The sequence below is a fragment of the Zootoca vivipara genome, chromosome 8 (assembly GCF_965207765.1).
Source record: "Zootoca vivipara chromosome 8, rZooViv2.hap1.1, whole genome shotgun sequence".
Taxonomy (NCBI): domain Eukaryota; kingdom Metazoa; phylum Chordata; class Lepidosauria; order Squamata; family Lacertidae; genus Zootoca; species Zootoca vivipara.
In genome coordinates, this window is record NC_142591.1 from 75,757,288 (window position 1) to 75,773,099 (window position 15,812).

A 15,812-nucleotide genomic window follows, 5' to 3' on the forward strand; every position below is an offset into this window, starting at 1 on the left:
TCAACTGTTCCACATAAGGTTTGGTTTCCAGAGACTTGATCATCTTGGTTGCCCTCATCTGCACACGTTCCAGCTTGTCAACATCCTTAAATTGTAGTGCTCAGAATTGGACGCAGTATTCCAGGTGTGGTCTGACCAAGGCAAAACAGAGTAGGGCTATTATTTCCCTTGATCAGCACACTGTTGATGCAGCCAAGAATAGCATTACAGTAGTTTTTGTTTTGTTTTGTTGCTGTTGCATCACACTGTTGACTCATGCTAAGCTTGTGGTCCACCAAGAACCTGGAAATTCTGCATGCAAAGTGGATGCTCTGTCCTTGAGCTATGGCCCTTCTTTACTTCCATGGGCCTTTGAATCCTTGTCTAGATCTATTTGCTCCCGATTTTCTAGACAGTGCTGCAGGGGGAATGGGGAACTCCCGATGTGGTTGAACCCCAGCTCTCATCAGCCCAAGGCGGCATGGCCAGAATTTAGAACATGCTAGCGGTGTGGCCTCCTGCTATATATGGTTCTCTAGGAGGCTTGGTTTGGTCAGAATTGAGTATACACTTCGAGTTAACGCTAAATACATTGCTTGTGATAAATGAGTCACCCTAGCCGCTAGAGGGATATGAAAATTTGTGACCCAAGCTTTTTAGGCTCATCTACCCATGTACTAGGGACCCAGGTGGCGCTGTGCGTTAAACCACTGAGCCGAGGGCTTGCTGATCAGAAGGTTGGCAGTTCGAATCCCCACAGACGGGGTGAGCTCCCATTGCTCGGTCGCAGCTCCTGCCAACCTAGCAGTTCGAAAGCATGTCAAAGTGCAAGTAGATAAATAGGAACCGCTACAGCGGGAAGGTAAACGGAGTTTCCATGTGCTGCTCTGGTTCGCCAGAAGCAGCTTTGTCATGCTGGCCACATGACCTGGAAGCTGTACGTCGGCTCCCTTGGCCAATAACATGAGATGAGCGCCGCAACCCCAGAGTCGGTCACGACTGGACCTAACGGTCAGGGGTCCCTTTACCTTTTACCCATGTACTATCTGAAACCAAAGGGGCACATGGGTTGCCAGATGTGAAATTTGTTGGCATTATTTTCAGCTCTCCTGCCCCACTACGATGGCAGTTGTGTTCCAACAACAGCCTGTAATCTGTAGGTTTTCTGTTCGTTCTGCAAGCTTCTTCTTCTTTGGCGATCACTCGTAGACAGGTAAGATTGTCTTCCATGACCACAGTCTTAACATTGAGTCCGTAAGTGACTGTGGAGGCCAATTTTGGATCCACACGTCCTTCCACAGTGGGGACATTGGTTTCCGGGCAGGAGTTGATCACAGTGAGGGTTTGCCAACCATGCCTTCCTCTTAGCACGTTTCTCCCTTGTGAGTTTGACCATCTTCAAAGTCCATGGCACCTTTGGTAAAGGCTGTTCTCCAACGGGAGTGCTCGCAGGAGAGTGTTTCCCAGTTGTCAGTGTTTATACTACATTTTTAAAACCTCTTTTGTTGACCACCGGCATTACGCTTTCCATTTTTAAGTTCAGAATAGAGTAATTGCTTTAGAAGACAATCATCAGGCATCTGCCCAACATGACCAGTCCAATGACGTTGATGTTGAAGAATCATTGCTTCAACACTGGTGATCTTTGCTTCTTCCAGTACACTGGTATTAGTTTGCCTGTCTTCCCAAGTGATGTGTAAAACTTTTAGGAGACACTGTTGATGGAACTTTTCGAGGAGTTGGAGATAGCAAGCTACACCAGTAGTATTATCCCCATATTGTAGACAGCAGGGCTAACGCTGAGATGCACTTTTTTTGTCCTTTCTAAAGTAGGGAAGGGAGCCTGTGTTGGGTCCAGCTCCCATCATCCCTGAACACTGTTTTTGCTGGCTGGAGCTGATGGGTGTTGCAGTCTGAGCGCGTCTAGCAGGCCTCTGGGTTTCCCAACTCTAGATTTTAAAAGGAGAGCTTGGTCCAGTTTTTCTCCCCTCCCACAACTTCCCACTTAGTTGCTCCACAGGTAGAAAAGTTGAGGATGGGTAATTGCAAACGAGGAACTGCTGTGCAATGTGGTTCTCTGTGGGTGGATTTTGCTTTAGATTACGGGGAGGCATCATGTTCTAAAGCCAATGTCCATTCAATGTTGAGCAAGTGTGTGGGGGCATGATTGCAGCTGGCAGTCATGTGTGAGGCATCACACCACTTCTGGCTTCCGCTGCTGCCAGTTTGGCTCAGTCATTCGGTGAAGCAATGCTCAGACGAAGGATCATCTCTTGATGTCTCTGTGTGTGCATGGAGGAAAACAACAACCACAGCCACATTTAACCCAAAGGGGAGGCAGCAGGGTATTTAAATCCCCTTTATCTTGCCCCATATCTGATTGTTTCTCAATGCAGGCTGATCTAGATCAGGGGTAGGCAACCTAAGGCCCGAGGGCTGGATGCGGCCCAATCACCTTCTCAATCTGGCCCGCGGACGGTCTGGGAATCAGTGTGTTTTTACATGGGTAGAGTGTGTCCTTCTATTTAAAAGGCATCTCTGGGTTATTTGTGGGGCATAGGAATTCGTTCTTTTTTTCCCTTCAAAATATTGTCTGGCCTACCACAAGGTCTGAGGGACGGTGGACCGGCCCACAGCTGAAAAAGGTTGCTGACCCCTGATTTAGATAAACAAACTGCTTTCTAAAAAAAAAAAAAGGCATAATCTCACACCTAAATTCTCCGCAGAAAGCAAAAACAGCAAATTCAGTTCAGTCTGCATTTAAAGTCTGTCTTATCTATTTTGAACGGTGGTATGTTGTTATGCATAGCTGCCAAGTTCCGGATTGAAAAATCTGGGACCAGCTGCGGCGCGGCACCGGAAGCCGCTTCTACACACTTCCGGACATGCGTAGAAGCGACTTCTGGCGCCGCAGCCATTTTGGAAATGGGCAGAGCGGCAACAGAAACATGGCCGCTGGCAGGGGCTGCTTTCCGGTGGATTTCTGGGAGATAAATCCATTCAGGAGACTAGCGGGAAACGGTAAGAAAATACGGGGGTTTCCCAGGCAAAACGGGGTACTTGGCAGCTATGGGTTATGTAAGGGGTTAAAAAGGAGAATAATGGCAGCCATCGCTCTTCTCATAGCTCGGTGAGCAATATTTATGTTTCTGTTATGTGTCTGCGTCTGTGTTCCGGGCCCCAAACCAAGGAAGCTCTGCTTAAACTGTCCTCTGAGCTAGTCCTGTTTATCATCTGTTCAATAAAGCAGCCGTTCTGCTGCTCTCTTGGAGTCTGCTGTGGCGCCCCGTGGTTCACAGGGCAGTGCCCGACCCATGCGAGCAGCTGCACGAGGTATCCACTTAAGGATATCGCACACAATTTTTTGAAAAACGTGCAAACTGAAACACAACCATCCTTCAAAATTCATCATTCTCTGAATTTTGCCATGCGGTTCTCTGGGCAGGCAATGCGTAAAAATATATATGCACATTTTTCTATGCTTTTGTGCTGCTGTTTTACTGGCTTTAAGCTGCATCCCCCCCCATTGATATTGTCTGTTTTTATATTGTACAGCACTTAGGGATTTAAAACCTATTAAGCGGCTTATAAGTGCTTGGAAATAAATAAATAGATTCCATTATATCCAAAGGTAGATGAAATGACCCTTCGCGGCACCAGTAGCTGACGCTGACAGAATCGCCTTAGCAGCGCTACGCAAATTAACACCTGTAGGGGAACAGGAAGCCTTTGTCTCTGTTCAGACCCAAATGAATAGAACTGAACTTTGGATGTTGTAATAATTCAGTAGTTTTGTGGTGGAGTTTCCCTTGGAGGTGTCTCTGTGCCAGGATGTACTGAATTATGAGACTTCAAGTATGCCTTTAAACCACCAGTTCCATGGGAATAACTGCAGGAGATAGCCGATGCCCTCATTCCCTGCTTGTGAGCTTCCCAGACACATCCGTTTGGCCCTGGTGGAAAAAAACCACAGGACTGGGCTACATAGGTCTCTGGTCTCATTCTGCTGGGCTGGCCTTAGGTCAATACATACCAATGCACACCAGCTCTCCCAAGACAACGGGTAGCCTGCAAGGTGTTCTGATTTACAAGGTTACAAGGACCGGGGTTTTATTTCGTCATCTAGATCAGGGAAGGTGAACCTGTGGCCACTATAGATACACCACAGCAACGTGAGTTTAAGCATTACGAATATTGCTTCAAATGATATTTGTGTGCAATATTTCATCCTGAGCAAGTTTTCCTACCGGTTTCCTTTCGGAGAGGAGAAGGATGGCCAGAGTCCCTCGATCAAAACAACAAGCAAGGCTACTCTCCTCTTAGCTGTGCCTCCCTGCACTATTCTGAGGGTGTTATCACACAGAGCAAGCATCGCTTCCATGAACTTGCTGAGTGGATGTCCGACGCCATCATATCTCAAGTTACTTCCCTGAAGTTATCTTGGACCGTGTTGTGTACATAGACGAGGTAGCCTGATTAGGTTACCATGTGCCCCAGCACAGCCATAGGAAGCTGCCTTATACGTGAGACCATCGAGCTCAGCGTTGTTTTGCTGAGCAGCTGTGGCTCTCCAGGATTTTAGGATTGAACCCGAGACTTTCTGCATGCAGGGCAGATGCCGTTCCACTCAGCCCGCAGACCTTCCCCAAGTTACATCTTGGAGGAAGCCTCGAGATAGGGTTCGTTAAAATTGAAAGAGCCTTTCGACCTCATGTGGGTGTGCTGCTGGACTACATCTCCCATCATCCCCGACTGTTTGCCAAGTCGGCTGGGGCTGAAGGGAGTTGGAGTCCAATAACACAGGTTCCCCGCCTCTAATTTTGGATATGGGATTTGGATATAGAATCATAGAGTTAGAAGAGACCACAAGGGCCATCCAGTCCAACCCCCTGCCAAGCAGGAAACACCATCAAAGCATTCCTGACAGATGGCTGTCAAACCTCTGCTTAAAGACCTCCAAAGAAGGAGACTCCACCACACTGCTTGGCAGCAAATTCCACTGCCGAACAGCTCTTACTGTCAGGAAGTTCTTCCTAATGTTTAGGTGGAATCTTCTTTCTTGTTGCTTGAATCCATTGCTCCGTGTCCGCTTCTCTGGAGCAGCAGAAAACAACCTTTCTCCCTCCTCTATATGACATCCTTTTATATATTTGAATATGTCCAGTGACATCCACTTAGCACACCTGCAGAGAAGGCTACAAGGATATGGTTTGCGGAAGCTGAAAAGCATTTGCACACAGCGTGAAATCCAATTATTGGCCCTTGGCTACATACCCATAATCTCCAATGAAAGAAGAAAGGGAGGACATGCTGTTGAGACATATATATGTATGAAAGATGCAAAAGAGCAGGCATTTTAGAAGTCCCCCACCCCGCCCTTTTACAGCTTGCCTCTCTCCATTTATTTACAGTATTGAAGGAGAAAAACAAGCCTTGATGTGCAGGACTCCGCTTCCATATTTGGCCTGGAAGCAGCCCGGGTATCAATTACGTTCTGCGAAGCGCAAACATTAGCATAACTGCGTGAAGCAATCATGCCCCTAACAACGGCAAGCCATGCACAGAAGACTAAAATAAATAGAATTCACAGAGCAAAGAGGTAACACGTCTCTCGACTCCCGGGATGGTGGAGTTGCAGAGACAAGTGCATTCCTGGCATGCCCCATGACTTCCCGGAACCGCCAGGCATCTCCAATGACTGGATATCTGCACACACAGGCGGACCAGGCAGGGTGTTGCTTCTCATGCGGGAATGGAAACCGTGACTGATAGGAGAGGGCTCAGAGACTCATTAGACTAGGAGGTTGTTTAGGGCTCCTTGCACAACCCTCACAAGCAATTAATTTCTAATTAGACAGAAGAGGTTAGGTTGGGCCTTGCCCTGGTGTGAAGAAGCATTCTGTAGGTTGGTGTGAAGCAATCCTCCGGGTTCTGTGGAAGGCAATAAAGCGACTCAGAAACTACCCATTTAATCAATTTTTTTTTTTAAAAAAAGTCTTGGCAGCCTTATGCATTAGTATACAGTGGTGCCTTCCTGATATTTTGGACTACAATTCCTATCGCCCACATGTTTCCAAGGGAAAGTGTTGAGGACCAACTGTGAAACTTCTTGAGTTGCTTTCTTCTGGAGGTGGCCAAAGGAGCTGCAGCCCATGAAACAGGAGGGCAATAACTCCTGTTTTGCTGCAACAGCTCTCCCAGTCGCTGCTCATTTTGCAACACATTGGCCAAGAGGGGCCATTCTGCTGGCATCACCAAAATGCTCCTTTGCTTGTCTAAAGCTTTTTACAAGAAGGAGGGGAAAAAAGGAAGGAGGGAGAGGAAGCAGATGGCATTATGCACAATATAAGCTTAAAAGCGAAACTCGTTTTTCATGCCAGGCTCTTCTTCTGAAAAGGCTGGCATGTGCTGGTGCCAGTGTGGCATAGTGGTTAGAGTATTGGGCTAGGACCTTGGAGACCAGGGCTTGACTCTCCACTCATCCACTGGTTGACTTTGGGCCAGTCACTACCTCACAGGGTTGTTGTGAGCTCCTTGGAGGGGAAAGGTAGGATATAAATGAAACAAACAAACAAACAAACAAACAAACAAACAATCCCCATTGGGGGATTTGGATGACACATTTTCCCTCTCTCTTCTAATTTAAGCCTTTCCAGAACAGAGAGACCCTGTATTGCATTGGCAAATACTATGGATTTTTTTTAAAAAAAATGCTTTAAAAAAAAAAGTATTGCAGGAAAGCCTCTGTTTACAGTAAAAAAGGGTCTGCATCTGCCAGTTGCAACAACACCACAACATTTGATAAATGATTAGCAATGGTGTGCTCACTGGCTTTTCTTGGTTTTGTTTTTTTACCCTGTTGCGCAAATTTCAGATTAGGAAAGGATTAAGTAATAACAGTGTGTCTTAAGTATTACACATCATTTCTGGCTATAAGCCAAGGAATTCAGCATGCAAAAGCTGACATTGCTTAAGAAGTCAAATATAGCCCTGGTCACCGCAAGAAATGACCCCCCCCCCGTCGCTCATGGAAGCAGCTCGGTTTCCGATCAGTAACGTGGTTGCTCGCTATTGAAGACTGAAGAATCTTCGGGCTGCAAGCCTCAGGTGGCAAGCTTGGCCATGCCTACTCAAAAGTAAGGCCCACTAAATTCAATGTGGATTACTCCTAGGTAAGTGGAGCTGGGATTCCGGCCTAAGTCCCCTCCTCACATCAAAATGGTTAAGACCAGGCTGCTAAAACACAGCTAGCATCTGAACATAAGAATAGCCTGCTGGATTTGACCAATGGCCCGTTTAGCAGGGCCGGCTCTAGGTAGACCCCCGGTGGCGCAGGGCACCATGGCGCCGGCCCGCCAGGAGGGCGCCGCGAGCTGCGCCCGCCTGCTGGCCGGCCGGTCCGCCCGGTCCGCCGGTTCGACGCACAGCTGCGCCCCCCCTTCCACCGCGCTGGGAAACAGGGCGGGGGGGGGGCGCCGGAGGGACCCGTCGCTCCATGGCGCCAGGGGCGCTTAAGACGGCCCTGCCATTTAGTCCAGCGTCTTGTTCTCACAGTGGCTAACCAGATGCCTGTTGGAAACCCTCACGTAGGACCTGAGCTCTCTCCTCCTCCTGTGGCTTCCAGTATTCAGAAGCACTGAATACTGTGGAGGAAGAGCATAGCCATCGTGGTTAGTAGCCATTGATAGCCCCTTCCTCCATGAACTTGTCCTATCCACTTTTAAAGTCATCCAAGTTGGTGGCCATCACTCCTGTGGAAGGGAGTTCCATAGTTTAACAATGTGCTGCATAAGGAACATAATAATAATAATAATAATAATAATAATAATAATAATAATAATAATATTTGTATGCTGCCCATCTGACTGGGTTTCCCCAGCCACTCTGGGTGGCTCCCAACAGAATATTAAAAACATGATAAACCATCAAACATTTAAAAACTTCCCGAAACAGGGGCTGCCTTCAGATGTCTTCTAAAAGTCAGAGAGTTCCTTATCTCCTTGACAGTGGTGGAGCTTCATGCTTCAGCACCGGGGGGTGGAGAGCAGATGGGGGCATGGCTGGCGTACATCCCAGTAGCATGGAGCGTGTCCTGGGGGCGTGGCACACCACCCACAGGGGTGTGGCGCCCAGCGCAGGTGGAGGACCAGCCACGATGGCACACCACTGGGATTGTGCTGCGGGGGCGGTGTGCTCCCCCCGCTCCCCTCTTCCTCTGCCGGTGCTCCTTGACATCTGATGAGAGGGCGTTCCACAGGGCGGGCGCCACCACTAAGAAGGCCCTCTGCCTGGTTCCCTGTAACCTCACTTCTCGTAGTGAGGGAACTGCCAGAAGGCCCTTAGAGCTGAACCTCAGTGTCTGGGCTGAACAATGGGGGTGGAGACGCTCCTTCAGGTATACATCGCCGAAGTTGTTCCTTTTATCTACCCCGAGTCTTCCAACATTTAGGTTCAGTCTATGCATACAAAGCTCTCCCCCCCCCCACAAGCTGGATCTCATTGAAACTCGGTTCCGGCACCTCTCAGGTGGGCACCATTGCCATTCTAAGAGAATGAGGGAGGCACCTCTTTTTCTAGAAAAATAGCACTGCTTTTATAAACATCTGTCGTGTCACCTCTTTTTTTGCCCTTTATCTAGACTAAAAATTACCCAAACTAAAATGTTCTTTCCCATGCCACTGCAGACTGTGGCTGCTCCTCATGATAGTCGGGCAATGCTGGCAAAGAGAGGAGTCCTGGCATAGACTCCTCCTACAAGGCTCAGATTTTTGTCCCACTGCTCTGGCAGTGTGGAAACAAGCGAGGTTGCCCTGGCACGGAGGCCACCAGTGGAATTTAAGAAGCGGGTTATGGAGACCTGGACGTCGTCAGCCAATACCCACGTCCAAAGTGCAGTCACCCACATAATATCTGTCAAAGCAACCCACAGAAGGTTGACGCAATATCGAATAGCATGACAAGTGCTGATTCATTTAGGAAGAAAGAGAAAAGGAAGGGGAGAGCAGTTTGGGGCACCAATTTCAAATGGAAAGGGTGGTAGCTTAGCACTTACAATGGCCATTCATCCTCCATTCTTTCACTTAATTATTCTTTCATCCCACATGTTGCAGTGCATTTACCCGATACTTTCTTAACCGCAACAGTTTTGTTTATATTTAAGTGGATGTTGCTGGGTTTTTTCTCCCCACCCCCACCCCCAGAGTGTCAAAATGCATCTCTGGGTTATTTGTGGGAATTCGTTCATCCCCCGCCCCGCCCCCCAAATATAGTCCAGCACCCCACAAGGTCCGAGGGACAGTGTATTGGCCCCCTGCTGAAAAGGTTTGCCAATCCCTGCGTTAGATAGTAAAAATCATGGTAAATTGCTGTTTTCCATTACTTTCTATGGGAAAGCATGCCTTGGTTTAAGAACGGTTTCCAGAATAGATTAAGTTCATAAACCGAGGTACTACTGTATCTTTAAATAACATATTTTTTCATGTATAACACCCCACCCCCAGTGGGGAGGTTGCCCCCCATGCATAAGACTACCCCCCCTTTTAACATTTTTTTTAAGTAAGAAAAAACGCCTAGTCTTATACAGTGGTACCTCGACATACAAATGCTTCGACTTCCAAAGGTTTCGACTTCTGAAGTCGACAACCCCAGAAGTTTTTTCACCGCACGCGCATTCTGCGCATGCGCAGAAGTGCGAAATAATGCTTCGCGCATGCGCAGAATGGGTGGTTCAACATCCGCAAAACTCGACTTACGAAGAACGCCGCGGAACGGATCGTCTCCGTAAGTCGAGGTACCACTGTACACAGAAAAGTACGGTAACTTTCAACTTGGTCCCAGCTGTTTCCAGAGAGAACCAGGATGTCACCGTATGTTCTGGGCAGCTGTTCTGACAAGATCGCTGAAATAAGCCCGTATGATCAGAAACAATTATATTCTTTAATATATTGATCGGGGGCAAAGAACGGGAGAGGGCTATCACATTCATCATCCATATCCTACTTGCAGTATGTTAAAAGCACCCAGCTAGCTAGCGTTGACAAAAGGTAGATGAAGTCATCCTTTTAGAGGCTTCATAATTCCATTCAAAATGCTGGTTTTGATCAGCAAAGCCTTATATGGCTCAAGACCTCAGTACCTCAGTACCATCCCATATGAACTGACCTGGATCCTGCAATCATCATCTGAGGTCTTTCTCCATGTGCCTCTTCCATGGGAGGTCAAGAGGGGTAGCAACATGAGAACAGACCTTTTCAGTGGTGGCTCCCTCCTTGTGGAATGCTCTCCCCAAGACAGCTTGCCTGGCACCATCATTGCAAAAACATTTCTTTTCTGCAAAGCCTCTGGCTTTTTGATCATTTGTTGCCTCCTTCACTGAGTGGAAAGTTTCAGTCCTGCCTTTTAGAGTTTTAGATTTTATTCTGTTTCACCTTTATGCTGGTTTAAATGCATGTGTTATTTATTTATTTATTTATTTATTTATTTATTTATTTATTTGAGGTTAGACGCTTTGAGCTACTTTTGTAAAAAAAAAAAACCAAAACTAATAAGTTTAATAAATATAAGAATAGCCTAATTTGGAATTAGAATTTGGCGTAAACCAAAAAAAGCCCACTACAGGTGTTTTGAACTGGGCCATGCCCACCCTCCCATTTCTTCTTTGGCTTGGATTGCAACCTTAACCTGAAAAGGACTTCCTATTTCCTTCTCACCCACTTTTATGACTGTGGCTCTGGCAGTGCCTTGAACGAAGGTCCCTCCCCCCCCTTCCCCTTCCCTTCCCCTTCCTGCCAGGATGCTTGAAATACTGCTGTAATAGGGATGTTTGGAAATGTTTCATGTGGGAGGGAGAGAGGGAGCGAGATCAGCAAGAGACATAGATGTTTCTGCAAGCAGGTATTAGAATTTAGGGGTGTGCGGGAGGGAGAGGTGCAGGGTCAAGGGGGGCATTTAGAAGCTCCCGTTGGGCTGGGGCATTCCCATTCTCAACAGGACTATGATCTGGCTGGCTTGGAATGAATTGAGCTATTTTCTCAATTTGCGGGGAAGCAGCTGGACTTGCCAAAACTAATTCTTCTATGCTAGTACTAACACCTGATGACAGGGTGGTCAGTCCTTATGCATGCATGCATGCATGCATTATGTGGGTGAATGTATGGTTTTTCTATTCTTGCCCACCCTCCAGCCTTTTGCAGAGGAATAACTGTGTGTGGAGAGAGACTTTGTGGTTGCCATCACGGGGTGGCTAGTTTCACCTTTTGTTGCCCCACCCTCTAAGTCCTGTGAGTCTTCAGAAGGGAGTAGCTTAATGGATACCTTGACTTGACCTATTGGTATGCTGTATGCTTATTTACATGTTTATGTACGTTAAATGATCTGTTAATTGTCAGCTATTTTTTTTTTTTGGTGTTACATTGCAGTGATACTGCATGCCTTATTATTGTTGTTGTTATCACTCTGTTCAGACTTTGACTTTTGCGTGAACCACTCTGAGCACAGATTTAACTTCTGGAATAGTCTGTACTGTATATAAATAAATAGACAGGGGTGTGTTGGACCACCCTTGCTCTGATCTGGCAAGGCTCTTTTTCTTGTTCCTATGTCCCAATACAGTCAGTTGGTCATCTGGGCTTCTCTTCCTTCTTCAGTTTCACTCCTCCCTTTTTCTTTTACATTCCACAGCGACCTCTCATTTTACCAAGCCAAATTCCTATCCCCTCAGGTGGTGCACAAACAGAGAAAGATGCAAGCGAGAAGCAAGGTTTGCCTAAAGGACAGACAGCTCCAGAAGACTCCAGCAAACAAACTTTATCCACTTAGTTTCCACCCCTTAACAAATCAAACAAAAATAGCCACTGTCTTCCAAATAGGTTTGCCAGAGATCCCTATTCAAATTTGCCCATCAAGGTACCCCAGGAAATAATCCGTTACTACACCTTTCAGTCATCAAATGCCTGAGTGAACAAGGAATGCTGTTCTTCCTGAATGTAGAATCATAGAATCATAGAGTTGGAAGAGACCACAAGGGCCATCCAGTCCAACCCCCTGCCAAGCAGGAAACACCATCAAAGCATTCTTGACATATGCCTGTCAAGCCTCTGCTTAAAGACCTCCAAAGAAGGAGACTCTACCACACTCCTTGGCAGCAAATTCCACTGTCGAATAGCTCTTACTATCAGGAAGTTCTTCCTAATGTTTAGGTGGAATCTTCTTTCTTGTAGTTTGAATCCATTGCTCCGTGTCCGCTTCTCTGGAACAGCAGAAAACAACCTTTCTCCCGTGAGGGTGACCGATGCACTTCACCAGGGAAGGTATTTCACAAATTGGGAGCCACCACCAAGAAGTCCCTGCTCTGGGTGAGCAACAACCAGCCAGCACCCAGTGGTGGCACTATCAACAAAGCCTTCCTTTGCCTATTGTAGGGCCCAGGGTGGTTGCTGTGCTTTTAGGTACTTGGGCTGCAAATCATTTAGAACAGGGGTCTGCAACCTGCGGCTCCGGAGCCGCATGTGGCTCTTTTACACCTTTGCTGCGGCTCCGGAGCGGATACGAGGGGAGGAGGCGTCCGAGCCATGTGCCGCCTGAGCCATGCGGCTGCGCCCGCCATGCCCGCCAGACACTCGCGTGGTGCCCACCGCCGCCGGAGCACACAGCTGTGGCGGTGCGCTGTGCGCCTGCACCCCGCACGGCGCCCGCCGGAGTCCACAACTCTGCTGTGCGCGTGCGCTGTGCAAAAAGGACGCAACGTGACGTTAGCAGCCCGGGGAGCGTGGTCGGCCCCATCCCTGCATCAGCCCCTCCCCGCCACATTTCTGCAGCCAATAGGCTCACGGGGGGCGGAGTTATTTATTTTTTTAAACAGGTGCGCTTCTTCCCGCCCAGCAGCAGAAAAGGCTTGCAGGCTCGGAGCGCGTGTTTGCTGCTGCTGCTCCTGCCTGCGGCCTGCCTGTGGCCTCCTGCCGGCCTGGTCAGGAGATTGAGGTAGATGTATTAATCAATGGGTTGATTCAATATGAGGAAATTTTATAAGTTCACTTGATGGGAGCAACACACATGAAACCATACAGGAGTCCTAATAAGGGAGTCAGAGTTTTGCCCATTCCCAGTAATCAAGGCAGTCCAAACTCATAAGGCAGTGGTTGCTGGTGCCCATTCCCAGTCATAGCTGTCAAGTTTTCCCTTTTCTCACGAGGAAGCCTATTCAGCATAAGGGAATTTCCCTTAAAAAAAGGGAGAACTTGGCAGCTATGTTCCCAGTAATCATGGCAGCCCAAACTCATAAGGCAGTGGTTGCTGGTGCCCATTCCCAGTAATCAAGGCAGCCCAAACTCAAAGTTATTTTTATAATGACGAGGATGACATTGGGCCCTCATTATTAATTATTATTTACATCAGGCACTGATTATGATTTATGGTACACTGGGGCCCTGATTAATTTTCTATGGCATTTTGGGGCATTGATTATTGGGCATAGCAAATTTTGCTATGGGGCCCTCTGATTTCTAATTACGTCCCTGTTTTGCGGCTCCCAGTTTATTTATTTTCTTCGGAAATGGGTCCAAGTGGCTCTTTTTGTCTTAAAGGTTGCAGACCCCTGATTTAGAACTTTGTCTGGTAGTAGTACCATAGCTGTCAACCGTCCCATTTTTGGCGGGAAACCCTGAAATTAAATCCGTTTCCCGCTGCAACCCCGGATTGTAAAATACCCTGGGCATGTGCAGAAGCAATTTCTGGTGCCCAGACATGCGGCCCCGGGCAGCCTGGCACCAGAAGTTGCTTCTGTGCATGTCTGGACATGCGCAGAACCGATTTCCGGTGCCGTTCTGCCCATGTCTGGGCACCGGAAATCAGGCGGAGCCAGCACCGGAAGTCGCTTCTGCGCATGTCTGGACATGCACAGAAGTGACTTCCGGTGCCACGCCGCTGCTGATCCCTTATTTTCCAATCCGGAAGTTGACAGCTATAAGTAGTACACCTGATGACAGGGATGGTCTGAGACATTTTGTGGCCTGTGGAGAATGTCAATATGATGTCCCTCCCTTTTCCATGCACAGAAGCTGGCTAGCGTGGCAATTGGATCTTAGTTCAATACCAAGCAACAAACTGGTTGTCCCTTCCAACATTTGCTGCCTGAGGTGGTCACTTCACTTTGCCTAACGGTTGGGCCGGTGCTGTGTAATGCAGTGATTCTCAAAGACAGAGATTGGGTCCTACTTCTAGGTGATAGGACTGTTCTAAAAAGTGGCTGATAAATGTTCAAAATAAATACCGAAAACAGGTGATGACAAACCTATGAAAGTTGAGGTGAGTCACGAAGAAACTCTAAATGTAATCAAGTGTAAAAGCTTTGTTGGTTCTAATGCTTGTGTTCGTTTTTTTACCTCAGGCCTCGACACGTCACCTCATGGTGAAAGCATTTTATGGTCACAGCCCAAGGAGGGAGGGAGGAGGGGCTTGAAGATGTCAGAATAACTTGTGGCCAATTTTAGCTCACATAATTAATGCCAAAGAACCTGATTTCGCAAGGAGGCATTTAGGCCTGCTTGTGGGATTAGGAGTTACTCATTGCCCGTAAAAGGCTTCAGGATAATTACGACTATTTCCTCCTCCGGTGGTATCTCTGATGGTGTGATCGAGAAGATTTAGGGCAGCTTCACACACCACACACACACACACACACACACAATCATGTCGATAATTGCTGTTCAGGAAATTATATGTGCATTATGGTGTGTGAAATTGGCACATGCAGAATTAATTGTGCCACAGACGTTTGCCCATCAAGTTGGAGCAGACTGTAATACCTTTAAAGCACATTCAAAGCACATTCTTTACTTCAAAGGATTCTGGGCGCTGTCGTTTGTAAAGGGTTCTTGGGAAACGTAACTCTGCGAGGGCAGAGACTACAGGGCCCAGAATTCTTCGAGGTAAAGAATGTGCTTTGAATGTGCTTTTGAATGGTATAGAGCTAGTTTGACAGGTCTGTCTGAGCAAGTGAAAGGCTCTCCCTTGCTGGAGTTATTGAATTGGAGGCTGGGCGGCTGCTATAGCGGCAAGACCAGGAGATTGGAGAAGATGCTCTTCAAGGTCCCTTCCAGCCCCATAGTTTGTTTCCAGCAAATGGCCCTCCTGCACCAGACATTGAAAGCAGCGCCACACCACTTCAAACAGACATGGCTCCCCTAAAAGAATCCTGGGAGGTGTAATTTGTTAAGGGTGCTAAGCATAGCTGCCAAGTTATCCCTTTTTTACAGGGATTTTCCCTTATGCTGAATAGGCTTCCTCGCGAGAAAAGCGAAAACTTGGCAGCTATGGTGCTAAGAGTTGTTAGGAAATAGCCCACCCTGTTCCCATAACAGAACTTCATTTCCATAGTTCCCAGGAAGAGGGATCGATGGTCAGTGGCGGAGCTTCATACTTTGGCACCGGGAGCGGAGAGCAGGCAGAGGCGGGGCTGGAGCGTGTTCTGGGGGCGTGGCGCACGTTGCAGGGGCAACCGTGATGGCGCCCTCGGGATCACGCTGCCCGGGGCGCAGCGCCCCTATCGCCCTGCCCTTCCTACGCCCCTGCCGATGGTTAAGCCGCTCGCCGTGTTGTAGCTCTCTGAGGGGTTCTTTGGAGGAAGCTATGGTTGTTTAAAGTGATATAATACTGCTTTAAATGCGAAGCGCAGGTGGGGCCTTACTCAGAGTTCACCAGTGGGCTTAAATTAGCCATGCCCATTGATTTCAGTAGGTCTGCTCTGAGTAGGGCTTAATCCATTTAATTCTAAGATTTACCGCTCCTGGCTTTTGCAATAGATTTTACCAGCAAATGAGATATGTTCTGTTTCGTAT